Source organism: Chelonia mydas, chromosome 1 (assembly GCF_015237465.2).
Source record: "Chelonia mydas isolate rCheMyd1 chromosome 1, rCheMyd1.pri.v2, whole genome shotgun sequence".
In the NCBI taxonomy this organism is placed as follows: Eukaryota; Metazoa; Chordata; order Testudines; family Cheloniidae; genus Chelonia; species Chelonia mydas.
Genome location: NC_057849.1, coordinates 11,457,077 through 11,472,158, shown reverse-complemented (window position 1 = coordinate 11,472,158; position 15,082 = coordinate 11,457,077). Strand labels below are relative to the sequence as shown.

The 15,082-nt window shown below is 46.4% G+C and overlaps 1 long non-coding RNA gene across 11 annotated transcripts in view; it reads right to left on the bottom strand.

The window, feature by feature from the left end:
* Window positions 1–1,285: 1,285 nt before the first annotated feature.
* LOC114021399 overlaps window positions 1,286–15,082 on the bottom strand; it is a 28,631-nt gene continuing 14,834 nt past the window's right edge. For 3 of the 11 annotated variants that reach the window (XR_006285506.1, XR_006285509.1, XR_005222136.1), the window contains 4 exons: window positions 12,523–12,753; window positions 9,694–9,772; window positions 5,998–6,112; window positions 1,286–3,416 (listed from right to left, as the gene is read on the bottom strand). This is a non-coding gene — a long non-coding RNA (uncharacterized LOC114021399). Of the gene's footprint in view, window positions 3,417–5,997; window positions 6,113–9,693; window positions 9,812–11,713; window positions 11,840–12,522; window positions 12,754–15,082 lie in introns of all 11 variants that reach the window. The other 8 variants (XR_006285508.1, XR_005222138.1, XR_006285507.1 and 5 more) reach the window with 6 other exon arrangements.

Genomic DNA, 15,082 nt, shown 5'->3' with positions numbered 1-15,082 from the left:
GGCTACCAGTGACTGTTTTCAGCACTCAGTCTATTAATGTATACTCACATACCCATCTGCACTGTTACTTGTCCTCCATCCCACCCCTGTTTGCCTATCACCCTGTTGTTGCTTGTCATAATCCTAGAATGTAAGTTCTCTGGATCCTGCCCCTGTTCTTGTTGAAATCAAGGGCAAAACTCCTGTTGACTACAATGGACTAAAATGGCCTGTGAGCCCCAAATCTGAAACTGTCTTTATTTTACTCATTTTACAGAGCATTGGACCGTAGGGCCCTGATCCCTGATTGGAGACTTTAGCTGCTCCTGCAATCTCAATAAGATTAAGAAAGAAGAGGGGATAACATGTCTATAAAGCACCTAACATGCTTGAGGGTGCCATATGAATAGTTACAACATGATATTAATTCTGAAGTGTTTATTGTTGGTGTTTTCTGATTTTTGGTGTGCTTAATGTAGTGGGCTACTGTTCACAGCACCATCTATTTAGTCCTAGAACTAAACTGCACTGGCCTCTTCTAACTCTCATCAGTAGCGACAGATGGTCCATTGTAATCCATAATTTTCATAAGCAGATGTAAAGCTGCAGAGTAGAAAGCAAAGATTTGGAAGTGAATATGCATTCAGAACATTCCTGTCATCACAATAGGAATGGGGGCATTTTACTGGTACTGTAATGAACTGGCTAGTGTGTATAGGTACTGGATGGAACAAGCTCTTCTTTGTTGTGTGTCACTGGCCTTAGCTGGAGGGAACAGAGGATGAGATGAAACCAATGATTTAGGCAAGAGCAAAGACTATCCTTGAAAGTGAAAACAAGGTATTTGAATGTAATGCGGGAGGAAATAGGAAGCTAGTGAAGAGATGGAAGAAGGATGATGGGTTGGCATGGCAGGAAAGGATTTGTAGCAAAACTGTGGCCATCTAGGACTTCACGGTTGTTGGGATCCTGCACCTAGGAACTACACAGCAACAGCTGAGAGAGAACGCAGATCTTCCTGCTCCAAAAGCCCACATCTTTGCTACTTGAGCTAAAGCAGAAAGACCCATCATCCAGTTACACAGGTCTGATTCTGACACATCAGTTTCGTACATCAGTTCATTCAGCATAAGATACATCATCATGTCCCCAGTACACCCAAAACAAGTATAGTTTTGAAAAGGACAATTTTTAATACGATTAACCCTAAATTGCATATGAACTAGAGGAGTTATGTCTCCAGCCAACACTGCAATTCAGTGGTGAACTGCTCTTACGCGAACACTTCAGTGATACATGGCGCCAGTTTCCAGTTAAACAACTTTTATTTGTCCTGAACAATAAAATGCAATTCAATTAATCTGAGAAGAGAAGAGAGATGTTATTTCAGATATTTTTAACCTGCACTAACCAGAAACACTCCAGAGACATTCTCAAGCAAGGTTTTTACTGCTCTGTAACAAATGCAATTGATTACACTGTCAAAAAATAACTCCCTCTCCCCACCCCATTATTGTAGCCAACAATATCCAGCTATGGTCTTAACTAGAAATAATAAATCAGCAGTTGTCAAGAATCACACACTTCACTTCTTTTTGCCTTCCAGTAAGTCCAGTGAAAAGGTGTCACCTACAAGTTGGGTCATTCATTGATTGTGTGCTCAAGTATATACAGTACTGTGGAGGGCAATCCTGCATCAGCCAGAGAGATGGACATGATGAGCGAATAGACTGCTCTTCTCTAAGAAAATGTAGCACTGGTGAAGGGCCCACAAACTGACAATGTTGGAGCCCAGTTCTTTTGCCACTGGATACAAATAACGACTTGACTTCACTGGGAGTTATTTGTACGCAGTGGTAGGAGAAATGAGTTCCTGGACCCTGAACACTTCTGTTAGTCTAAGGAACTAATCTGTTCTATTCAGGTTTTTATACAGTGCCTATCACTGTGGTATCTGCTGCTATCCCGGCAGCATCCGTGTGAGTTTCCTCTTCAAATATGCCTCATCCCTGAGCTGGAGAAGACACTTCTAAGAGTCAGAAGGGAGTTCAGAAAGACCACTTCCAGGGGTGACTTCAGTCTCCATGTCTACTGAAACCTTGTATGCTGTGCACTTGTAGCTGTGTTGGTCCCAGGATATTAGGGAGACAAGGTGAGTGAGGTAACATTGTTTATTTGTTGGTGAGAGAGAGACAAGCTTTCAGAATTTGGTCCAATAAAATATATTACCTCACCCACCTTGTCTCACTAATTGTCCAAACCTTGGTCTTTTTGCTGACATTGCAGAGAAGGGAGTAAGTTTGTGCCAGTTTGGGAGGCATTTGTGATCCGGATACCTTTCCAATAAGATCTGTACTGAGACCCACCAATGCATTTCACATCAGGTACTGGAGAGTCCTTATAGGGTTATATTGACCCGGGGTTGGATTTGAACTGGTGAAAGATTGTATCCCATATAGTCTGCCAGTCATTGTGGGTCTATGGTATTGAACTCACATAATAACAATTTGTATGTGGTGCATCGTCAAAGGCAGAATAACATTTTCTTGCATTATGTCCTGAAATCAGATATTTGCTGATTTTTTAGTTAATCCCTTGCAGAAACCTTTCTCTATCTAATCTAGCTATCTGTGTTCTTACAGGGGCACGCATCACCACAGTATATGAGCCCTCAGCCCACCCTGACGAGATTTGTTAGAAATCTAAAGCACAATCATGAACCTCATTTTTCAGAAATGAGCCTCTCTGTTGCAGGGTCTGTAGCGATTACTGAAATATCAGTCAAGCATTGTAGTGGCTCGATCCCTAAATGAAAGAAACAGGGCCTGTCACAGAACATCTGGGTTGGTTTTAGGAATATGTGAAGCTTGCGGGCCATCCGAGTGTGCCAGACCCACCCAGCTGGCAGGACAGTCCCACAACGAACTTGGAGACTTTGAGTCTGTTTCATCTTTGAGCACATTGATCGGTACTCTATATCCTATGTGTCCATTTGGCAGAGAAAAGGGAGGAGGGATAGATTGTGGGTAGGGAATGAGAAGAGAGAGCAGAGATGGGTGTGCCCCCTGCAGGTTATAATCTGACTGAAGGTTGCCAAAATCATAAAGCCAAATCTGGTACTTATGCTGCTGCACTGGATAAATGTAATTACAGAAGGCAGAGAAACAGCCCCATCCTTCTCCCATTGAAGTCAATAGGGATTTTCCCATTGATTTCAATGGGAAGGATCAAGACCAAAATTATCCACACCCTATTTATAGTAATGAAACAGTGAAGGTTTTGTGCAGGTTCCAGTTCTTGCTTATAATTATTGCGCATTGACATTAGCATCTTGTGTTCTTCCCAATGCCAGCAAAGTCCCCGTGGGGCTTCATCTCTTGTACCATCGGCTCCTCGGGCTAAGCCACTCTTATCCAAAAGCACTTGACACACAGCAGCTGATTAAAAAAAAAAAATCAATAAAAATTACAATGTGCAACCAAAAGAAAAGGAAATGATTTGCTACTAATTTCCCTTTTTAAAATCTTTTAGAAGATATAGTAAAATGAAAGGCTGATCATAGAATCATAGACATGTAGAGCTGGAAGGGACATGGAGAGCTCATCTAGTCCAGCGCCCTGTGCTGAGGCAGGGTCAAGTAAACCTATGCCATCCCCGAGAAGTGTTTATTTAACTTGTTCCCAAAAAGTCTCCATTGGCAGGGATTCCACAACTTCCCTGGGATGCCTGGTCCATAGTTAGCAAGGGTTTCCTAATATCTAACCTAAATCTCCCTTTCGCAGATTAAGCCCATTACTTCTTGTCCTACCTTCAATGGATATGGAGAACAATTGATCCAAGTCCTCTTGATAACAGCCTTTAACATATTTGAAGTCCCCCCCCCCAAGTCTTCTTTTCTGAACTCTAAATGTGCCCTTTTTAAAAAACTTTTCCTCACAGGTCAGGTTTTCTGAACTTTTGATTATTTTTGTTGCTTTCCTCCAGACTCTCTCCAATTTGTCCATGTCTTTCCTAAACTGGACTGGACACAGAACTGGACACAGTATTTACACTAAAGCCTCACCAGTGCTCAGCAGAGCGGGACAGTTACCTCCTTTGTCTTGCATACGGCACTCCTGTTAATACACTCCAGAAGGATATTAGCCTTTTTCTCAGCTGCATCACATTGCTGACTCATATTCAATTTGTGATCCACAATAACTGTGGGATCCACTATAACCCCCAGATCATTTTCAGGACTACCACCTAGCCAGTTATTCTCTATTTTGTAGTTGTGTGTTTGCTTTTTCCTTCCTAAGTGAAGTACTTCACACTTATCTTTACTGAATTTCATCTGTTGATTTCAGACCAATTCTCTAGTTTGTCAAGGTCATTTTGGATTCTAATCCTGTCGTCCAAAGCGCTTGCAACCCCTCCCTTCTTGGTGTCTTCTGCACATTTTATAAACATACTCTCCACTCCATTATACAAATCATTAATGAAAATATTGAATAATATTGGACCCAGGACTGAATCCTGTGGGACCCCACTAGATACGGCCTCCCAGTTTGACAGCAAACCATTGATAATTCCTTTCTGAATATGGTCTTTCAACCAGTTGGGCACCCACCATATAGTAATTCCATCCAAATGACGTTTCCCTAGTGTGCGTATGAGAATGTCCTGGCGGATTGTGCCAACGGCCTGACTAAAATCAAGACACATGGTGAAAGCGAGTTACTGGTAGCACCAGTGAGACCTCTGGTATAGCCATGTAGAGATGGGGAAAATAAGGCACCAGTAGTTTAAGTGAGTCACTCAAGGTCATACAGCAGGTCAGTAGCAAAGTCAGGACTAGAGCCAAGGTCTCTTGATGCCTGGCCCTGAGTGCTAGTCTCCGGGCCACACTGGCTCCCACACAAATGGTATAGTCATCAGCCGGGCTTGTTACAAAATGGCATCCTAAGTGGGACTTCAACATCTGTGGATCTCAGATACTCAAACATAAAAGCTGTACATAGTTATGGCACTCAGGGATGTAAAAAATTCATAATTATGATGACCTAACCCCTCATGTAGACGCAGGTAGGTCAGTGGAAGAATGCTTCCATTGACCTCGCTACCGTCTCTCGGGTAGGTGGCGTTCCTGCAGTGACAGAAAAACCCATTCCAACACTGTGGGAAGTGTCTACACTACAGCAACATAGCTATGTCGCCACGGTTGTGCTGTCAGAGCGTAGACATAGCCTCCGGATAAGCTTTTCTTCCAGAGGAGTATGTAATGCATTGGATTACTGTGTCTCATCATGTTTCCCATAAGTGGCTGACCCTAAAACTATCACAGCCCATAACATACGTTAGGGTTACCTCCCCTCCGGGTTTTGGCTTCTTTGTCCAGGTGCCACTGAGGGGTCCCAGATGCCCAGTTTTCACCGGAAAGTCTGGTCGAAAAGGGGACTTGGCAGTGTCTGGTCAGATGTACTGACACCAAAAGTCTGATTACTGTCGGTGGAGGGAGGTGCCTGGTCATTAACCCTAACCCACGCCAGTCCCTGCTCAGCCGGGGCCACCTCCTACCTGCAGGCAGGCTCCTTGTCAGGCTGCAGCAGCTCCCGTCCCAGCCCTGGAGCAGAGGGAGCCCCATTTGGGGGAAGAGGGAGGTGGAGTGATGGGGGAAGGGAGCAGAGGAGCAAGCAATGGGGGGGGCCTTAGGGGAATAGGTGGAGAAGGGGCGTGGCCTCTGAGAAGAGGTGGAGAGGGGTGGGGCTTCCAGAGAAGATGTGGCACAGAAGCAGAGCCTTGGGGGAAGAGGTGGAGCAGGGGGCGGAGCTTCAGGGGTCCAGTTACCAATAATGTTAAAATTGAGGTTAGCGGCAATCTGCTGCATTTGATCATAATCAGTCATAGCCTCAGGACTCAGCACATTGCCAGTGTTTGTGGGGACCCTGGCCTACCCTCAGCATTTTAAGCTCTCCATTTCTGTGGAAGGTCCAGAACAAGAAGGGTACAGAGGTGAGAGCAGAATCAATGGGGACGTACACAAACCCTTCAGCACAGTCCTTGGGGCCCAGAGAATTCTCCTGGGGAAAGCAGGCGGCCCGGCAGTAACCCCGGTAATTGGCACAGCCCCAGTTTCCAGTGCTGACACCCAGACCTGGAAAAATAAAAAACGGGCATTTAACCATTTCCTTGCAACTGACACAAAAATACAAACCATCCCCTCATAAATCTACTTGCTATTTTAGGGTCTGAGGTGGCAACCCTTATTCATAGGTTAGTCCCACTGGGCCTGGTGAGATCCTGTTGCAATGGGTTCATTAATTTCAGTGGGGCTATTCGTGGGAGTAAATAGTGCAACATTGGGCCTGTGGGGGGGAATCTTTTATACACTGGTGTAAATCAGCATAGCTTCATTGACCTGCTTCTGCTCCACTGAAATTGAGGGGAGTTTGAGCATTGACTTCAATGGCAGGTCTGGTCCTCAAAGAGACAATACAGAATCTATTAGAGATGGGCCAAAGTGATCATATTGTGGGGTTGCATGCAAAAAATACCACTCCACCATCCTATCACCATGCCTACATTCTACTCTTGCATAAAAATGTCCCATGCATGAGGCCAGAGTCTTATAGCGCAGAATCCATCACCTTGCAGGATGAAACAAGAGCAGAAGTTAACATTGACGAGGGTGTGTGAGCGGGGAGGATTTGTCACATTTCTTCATCTGTCCCACTGTAAATTTAGCACGGGACTGAGGATTTGGCAGCTCTGGTCTCCAAAGCGCTCTATGGGGAATGCACACTTTTGGGTTATTTCCACTGTATAAGGCAACTTCACAAATATCAGTTAAGACCATAAACATACGAATGGCCATACAGGATCAGATGCTTCGGAGGGAATGAACAGAATAGGCAATAAGCAAGTGATCCATCCCATCATCCACTCATCCAGCTTCTGGCAATCGGAGACTAGGGACACCCAGAGCATGGGGTCGCGTCCCTGACCATCTTGGCTAATAGCCATTGATGGACCTATCCTCCAGGAACTGATCTAATTCTTTTTTTAACCCTGTACTATTTAAGTATGACAACATCCCTGTGAAGTCAGTACTTTTGTCCCCACTTTTCATATAGGAAATTGCGGCAAAGTGAGGTTAAATGACTTGCCAAAGCTCATAGAAGAAAGTCAATAGCAGAACCAGGAACAGAACCCAGGAGTCCTAGGTCCTAGGCCTCTGTGCTAACTACTAGATTACACATCCCCACATAGTGATAGTACCATCCCACAATCATTTGAAATGAGATGCCTATCTATACCTGATGTGATTGATGATGGAAAAAATCATGTTTCCTATATGGCTCTGTGATGGGATGTTCATCCCACACAGGGCAGAGCAAGTTAAATTAGGTTAATTAACCTGATAGGCTGCACCTGGGGGAGAGCCAGGGTTTGAAAGGCTGATTGAAGACTGAGCCCAGCAGAGAAAGAATGGGTGGGGCTGGTATAAAGACAGGAAGTCGGCAGCAGAAAGGGGCTGCAGGGGGGAAGTCTGCAGTCATTCCCTAGGAGCGGGGAGGTATGCTTGGGGCTATGGAGTTAAGTAGTCAGGGAGTTTGGGCTGGAAAACCCAGAGAGGGGGGAGCCAGAAGATGTAGGAAGGCATCTGGGGAAAGAGCAACAGGGTCTGGGAGAAAGCAGGCCTAGGATCCCTGGACTGGAACGCAAAGTAGAGAGTGAGCCCGGGTTCCCTGCCAGCCACTGGGGACGTGGACAGTGGAGCAGGAGGCTGCCCGGGACTTTGTCTGATAGGATTTTGCTATCCTGGAAGGGGAGGACTATAGTGACCTGGCCAGAGGGCCAAGCCATGAAGAGAGAGCACCCTGAGGCGCAGAGAGAGGCAGCAGGGTGAACGAGTGAGTGACAGAAGGGGGCGTTGTTCCTGGATGGAATTAATCCCCAGAGCAGCCAGGAGGAAGCGCCCTAGGAGCAAGCGTATCACAGGCTCCCACAATAATCCCCAATATTTTCTCTGAATGAGAACTCAAATTGTTAAAAATCTTTCTCAGAGGTAAGCCACATCCAGTGAGAAGAAAAAGCGATGAGCTCACATGGATACAGTAAAACCAGTCTTAAGAGACCACTCAGGGGACTGACAACAATTAGTGGTACAACAGAGTTGTTTCCTGGCACATTCAGAGTATACATTTGGGAATGGGGGGTGGCGTTCTCTTCAGTTGCCCAGGAGGGTGGTCTCTTGTGCAGGTTTTGCTGTGATACTTTAAGAATGGGAGAACACTTTACAAATGTTAACTAACCACTTGACACAAAAGCCCTGAGAAACACGTGAGTATTATCCCTACTTTATGGATGAGGAAACTGAGGCATGAAGATCTGGCTCCACAAAGGGACTTAGGGCTTGTCTACATGAACATTTAGCTTGCAGCAAGCTGGGGCACCAGTCAATGCTGCATTAGCCTGCCATGGACTAAGGGCTTGTCTACGCTTAAAATGCTGCAGCGCATCAGTGAGGATGCTACCTACGCCAATGGGAGAGGTTCTCCGATGTGTGTAGGTAATCCATCTCCCCAAGAGGCAGTACCTAGATTAATGGGAAAATTCTCCCATCAACTTAGTGCTCTCCACACAGGGGGTTAGGTTGTTTTTTCACACTCCTGAGCAACGTAGTTATAACTAACCTAATTTCCTAGTGTAGATCAGGCTGAACTGTCCACATGGACCCTGCTGATGCAGGTTAACCGTCCTGTTTCCAAGAGGACTAGATCAAAGCACATTAACAAACTGTTACTGTGCATCAGCAGAGTCCACATGGGCCGTTAGTTGGCAGCAGGCTAGTGCAAGGTAGACTCAGACCCCAGCTTCCTGCCAACTAAATGTTCATGTAGAAAAGGCCTTAGGCAGTGCAATGCTCAGCACCACAGCCCATAACTTTTAGGCCCCTAGAAAAATCACAGGAACACCCTGTGATCCACAAAGCCTGAGTTAGGCACCTAGGCTGCTATACAACGAATGGGGAGTGATAGGCACCTTACAGTGTAATCCACAAAAGCCAGCATGCTCAGCGGGGGATCACCTAAACCAGCCAATAGACGTCTAAGCTGCCTGACTCCAGGGGATGGGTTCCCGTTTGTGGCTCACAAGCAGAGACACACACTTTGCGATACGGGAATGGGAACCCATCTCCTGCAGCCAGGGGGCTTAGGCACCTACACTGCCTCTTGCAGGAGTGAGTTAGGCATCTACCTCGCTCCACAGAAAAGCAGCCAGAGGCAGAGGTGCTGCAGCTCAGCTTGTAACTTTTAGCCCCAGGATCAGCGCACTCACCTGGGATGTGGGACACCAAGGTTCAGTCCCCGCTCTGCTGCAAGTGGAAAAGGGATGTGAACAGGGGTTTCCCACCTCCCAGAGCATGCTCTAACCACTGAGTGATGGCATATTCTGATGCTGGGCACTCTCAGTCTTGCCCGTTGAAGCTGTGCCCCTCTGGATAACTACTGAAAGAGCAACTGAAGCATGCGGACTGTGTGTCCCAAGTGGGTGCCCTCACCACTGGACTACCAAGTCCTTCTCACTCTCGTGCCCAATGAGGATTTAAATGTTTATGCAGAGTGGAACAGCTTCCACAGGAGAGACTGAGGAAGCCCCAGCCTTTGCTCTAATCACTAGACAATTTTCTTCCAATCGTCACCTATAAAGTCATGATAACACGGTACTTACAGATGCTCAGAGCCAGAGCCATCAGCAGAAGCAAAACCCGAGGACTCATCATGGTGACAGCCATGTCGTGGATACCTCCCTGAAGATTAGCAAAGTGGAGCCTTGTTATATACAGCAGCTGGAAAAGAGCACCCTGGGGAGGAGCTGGGTTCTATTAACATTCTGATTAATATTCCATTGTGAGATTTCCTAAGACATCTAGCAGTTTCTGGGCAGAATGAAGGAAGGGCATGGGAGGAGACACCCCAGTTTCAAAGCCCAGCTAATTAAATCTGCCCAGAGCTGATCTAATTATTGGTACTGAAGAATCGCCTCTTCCTGGACCTTATCATGAGACATCTATTAGAGGCTGCTGAAGAGAACCAGTGTTCTGGGGGAAATATGTTCCACCTGACTAACAGGCAGGGATTTCAATTACCAAATGAAACTCACAGGATTGATGTACAAATAGAGACACCAGGCCTGATTCTCCTCCCACCTATGCCAGTGTAAATCAGGAGAAATTCCATGGAAGTAAATGGAGACCTTCCAGTATTGGTTTCATACTGGTTTAACACTGGTTTGGTGTAAGTGAAATAAAAATCAGGTCCTTAGCCTCCTTCCTCCCAAATGCACAGAATGAGCAACAAACAAGCTGGAGGCGTTACCATCAGTCACTTTTACTTACACCACAGAAATTGATATGCCTCCCGGTTTGCAACAGACCGAATCAGAACAGACGTCTGCTACATTTTGAACATGGCCTTAGGGCTTGTCTTCATGGGGAAACTGAACAGAATAATTATTGTGGAATGAGCTATTTTGCAATAACTCCCCACATAGAGCCACTATTCCAATATAAAAATCACTCTATTCCAGATTAATCAGTGTGCTTCCAAAATGGCTAGGGCTGGAAGGGACCTCAAGAGGTCATCTAGTCCACCCCTCCACACTGAGGGAGGATTAAGTATATGTTAATTATAAATAAGTATAAGTAACATTTATATTACTTCAATAATTCTATTCAATGTCTTCATAAATGATTTGTATAATGGCATAGAGATACACTTATAAAGTCTGTGGATGATGCCACACTGGGAGGGGTTTCAAGTGCGTTAAAGGACACTGTTAGAATTCCAAATGAACTTGACAAACTGGAGAAAAGGTCTGAAGCAAATAGGATGAAAATGAATATGGACAAATGCAAATCCACTTAGGAAGGAATAATATTTGCACAAATACAAATGGGAAATGACTGCCTAGGAAGGACTGCTGCAGAAAAGGATCTGGGGGTTACATTCTGGGATGTATTTGCAGGAGTGTTGTAAGCAAGACACGAGAAGTAATTCTTCTGCTCTACTCAGCACTGATAAGGCCTCAGCTGGAGTAGTGTCCAGTTCTGGGCACCACATGTCAGGAAAGATGGGGACAAATTGGAGAAAGTCCAGAGAGGAGCAACAAAAATGATTAAAGGTCTAAAAAACATGACCCATGACGGAAGATTGAAAAAACTGGGTTTTAGTCTGGAGAAGAGAAGATTGAGGGGATGGGACATGATAATAGTTTTCAAGTACGTAAAAGGTTGTTATAAAGCGGGTGATAAATTGTTCTCATTAACCTCTGAGGACAGGACAAGAAGCAATGGGCTGAAATTGCAGCAAGGGAGATTTAGCTTGGACATTAGGAAAAAATTCCTAATGGTCAGAGTGGTTAAGCACTGGAATAAATTGCCTAGGGAGCTTGTGGAATCTCCATCATTGGAGATTTTGAACAGTGGGTTAGACAAACACCTGTTAGGGAGGGTCCAGATAATATTTAGTCCTGCCTCAGCACAGGGGACTGGATTAGATGACCTATCGAGGTCCCTTCCACTCCTGCATTTTTATGATTCTACTTGCAATTATAATATAATTATAACTGCATTATTATAATTAATGAATAGCTTATAAAAAGGTAAAAATGGCTCGTTCCACAATTGTTATTCTGGTTAATTTCCCTGGGGAGACAAGCTTTTAAACAAGAGCTGGAAGAGGCAAAGTACCAAACGGGAGCAGTGCCTTACTCCACAAGGAGTCCTGTTGGAATCAGTGGGACCACACACCAGGAGCAAGGCTAATAGAAGGTGGAATCAACAATAAGTCAAAGATCCTGAACTCCATTCTAAAATCTAGCTCCAACAAGAAAAATAAAGAAAAGAAGTTTGAACAACTTTGAATTAATGAAAAGCTCATAAAAATAACTATTGATAAAGGGAAGGAAATCCTTGGGAAAGCAGAATCAGGGCAGCTATAGCTATGCTATCCCAGGAGCATTGCAGGGAAGGAATCATGCCTTGGAGAAGCACAGTTCCCTCCCTGTTTCCTCCTTGTTCTGGGGGGTTAGCAGTTTGCCGCTGGCCTATACTGTATCAGCAGCAAATTCCAACTTCCTCCCCATCAGCTCCACTGTGTGTGCAGGGGGACAGAAGAAAGGCTCCAGCTACTCCCTGCTCTGGCTGGGGGAGGGAGTAGTGGGCAAACGATATGTACTCTCTCTGGCGCACCTAGACCCTAGGTTCTGGGTAGCCCAAGCAGGGGCTCTTTCGCTTACACCCTTGTGTGGACAGGCATCACAAGCCGCCAGAATTTAGCTCCTACTGAGATCCAACCTGGGAAACAGCAGGCTCATAGCTCTGTGGGGGAAAGAACCCAATCACACAGGGCCAATGGCAACAAGAACCAGTAACACTGCATGAGACATGGCATTCCGTTCTGGGCATCTCCCCACCAAAATATCAGGCTCTAATGTAATACCTCTCGCGGTCAGCAGGTGGCAGTTTAAAATACTGTGCTGCCTGCCTGCCAGTTATACCTGTGGTTGCTAAAAGGCTGCGGCCACTTATTGTAATAGCAGGGGAGATCATTGTTGTCCTGCTTCACTTCAAACTCGCAGGCTGTTAAATGACCACTGTGTTGCTCCGCAGAAGTGGCTGCATTTCAGTAGTAGGCCGGTTGCCTCTCCTCTGAGATCTTCCAGGAAGAAAGGTGTTGTATAAACATCGTCTTTAGCTAGTCCTGTGTAGGGCTGGGGTTTCAAAGGGGCCTGAGGTGAGACGAATGAAGGAATTTTCTGTAATGGTTTTACGAGCTATCTGCATGACTCTGCACCTATCACTGAGGCCTGGTTACCCACTTGGGTTCTCCTGAGGACGTAGGAAATCAGGCTAGCAGGTATTTGAGGCACAGAGCCATTGGGGTATGTCTACACTGAAATTCAAGACCCACCGCAGGCCTGTGCCAGATGAATCAGGCTCATGGGGCTCAGGCTAAGTGGCTGTTTAACCATGGTGGAGAGATTCAGGCTCAGGCTGGAGCCTGGGCTCTAGGACCCGGCGCGGTGGGGGTGTCCCAGAGTTCAGGCTGCAGCCCAAGCCCAAACTGTCTACACTGCAGTTAAACGGCCCCTTAGCCCAAGCCCCACAAGCCTGAGTCAGCGGGCATGTGCCAGCCGCGGGTGTCTAATTGTAATGCAGACATACTGGAGGAGTATCTGGGCTGGAATGGAAGCAGCACATTGGAATGGAAGACACTACAGCAGTGGTGCCCAAACTTTTCCTCCCGTGACCCCCCCTTACCAATAATGCAATGTGTCTACACACACACCCCACTGGAAGCGGAGTTGTGGCCTGGCCACGGGCTGGGAGTGGAGCCATGGCCGGGAGCCAAGAACAGGGGCCAGGGGCCGAGAGGGGGACCTGGCTGCCGAGAGTGGGTGCTGGAGACTTGGGAGCAGCGGCCGGGAGTGTGGCTGGAGCGGAACTGGGGTCAGAGTGGAGCTAGGTGGCGCTCCCTCCCCACCCGAGTACGACTACGCTCCTCCAGACATTCCTCTGCACCCCCGTAGGGGGGCATGCCCCACAGTTTGGGGACCACTGCTCTACAGAGACACTGGGAACCCCAAGGACGAAGATTAACAACTAGCTGCAGAGGCATGGGCACAAGATATGGGCACAGCCGGGCTGTGGGAGGAGAACAGACAAGAGGTGTCAGGTGGCTGTGTTCAGAGCTCAGAGACACAGGGCTCTCCCTGGGACTGGCAGACAAAAAGGACAGAAGACTTTTCACAAAATGATCACTCCATAGCTGACCCTCTCAGTCCTCATCCTCAAAGAAAACCTGCACAACAGCAAGGCGAGCCTGGGAGTTTAAATTCATAACTCTGCTAGACACTTAAAATCATGGTCTTAATAAGGACACTGGATTTATGGCTTATTGCAACAATTTGTAACCCACTAACCCCCCTTTTTTGTCCTATGACTGCAGGGGTGTTAACGGGCCACTTCTCCTGGAATGGTCCCTTAGAATACAAGGTAGCTACTTATGCTAAACAATCTGTGACACTCTGAGGACCTTTCCCAGACCTGAAGAAGGGCTCTGTGGAGCTCGAGAGCTTGTCTCTCTCATGAATGGAAGTTGGTCAATAAAAGATATTACCTCCCCCACCTTGTCTGTCTAAATGGGGCAGAGACAGCCATGGCTCTGGCCAGTCTGAACCTGTATTAACCCTTACTTTCTGTTCTAACTGAAGGCCTTGCAGATTCTGCAGGCCAGGTAACTAATAAATTGTTACTTTGTCTTGAAAAAACTGAATCACTGCAAATGGTTACTGAGAGCCTCCAGCAGGAGTCTGGACGACTCAGGTTGGATTCGTTGCAGGGACCCAGAGAGACAGGGATACCTGGCACCAAAAGGCCCAGTTTCGGAGTCATGGAGCCTGCGGCCCTGTCCCTGTGGAACTGTGGTCTCTTGGGGTCTGGCACACTAAGGAGTCACTCCCAAGCAGGCTGGGACCTAGACGAAACCCTGTGAATCCGTGACGTAAGGCACTCAACCCCCAGACTCGATGCTCCTTTGGAAGAAGATCTTTATTCAGGCCTAATTGGATGGTGTCCAGTTTGCAAATTAATTCCAGTTCTGCAGTTTCACGTTGGAGTCCGTTTTGGACTGGTTGGGTCATTACAAAACCTAATTTACCCCTACTGTTACTCACACCTTCTTGTCAACTGTTTGAAATGGGCCGCTCTCATTACCACTACAAAAGTAATTTTTCCTCCCTTGGTAAACTACTGTTAATTTAATTGTCTCATTAGACTGACCTCCCACTTGGTAAGGCAACTCCCATCTTTTCATGTGCTGTGTATTTATACCTGCTCCTGTATTTTCCACTCCATGCATCTGATGAAGTGGGTTCTAGCCCACGAAAGCTTATGCCCAAATAAATTTGTTAGTCTTTAAGGTGCTACAAGGACTCCTTGTTGTTTTTGCTGATACAGACTGACATGGCTACTCCTCTGAAACCTGTCTAGATGCTGTTAGTTCTCCCCCGCCCCACTCTTTAGAAAAGGAGCAGATAGTCATTGTCCTTGGTGAGT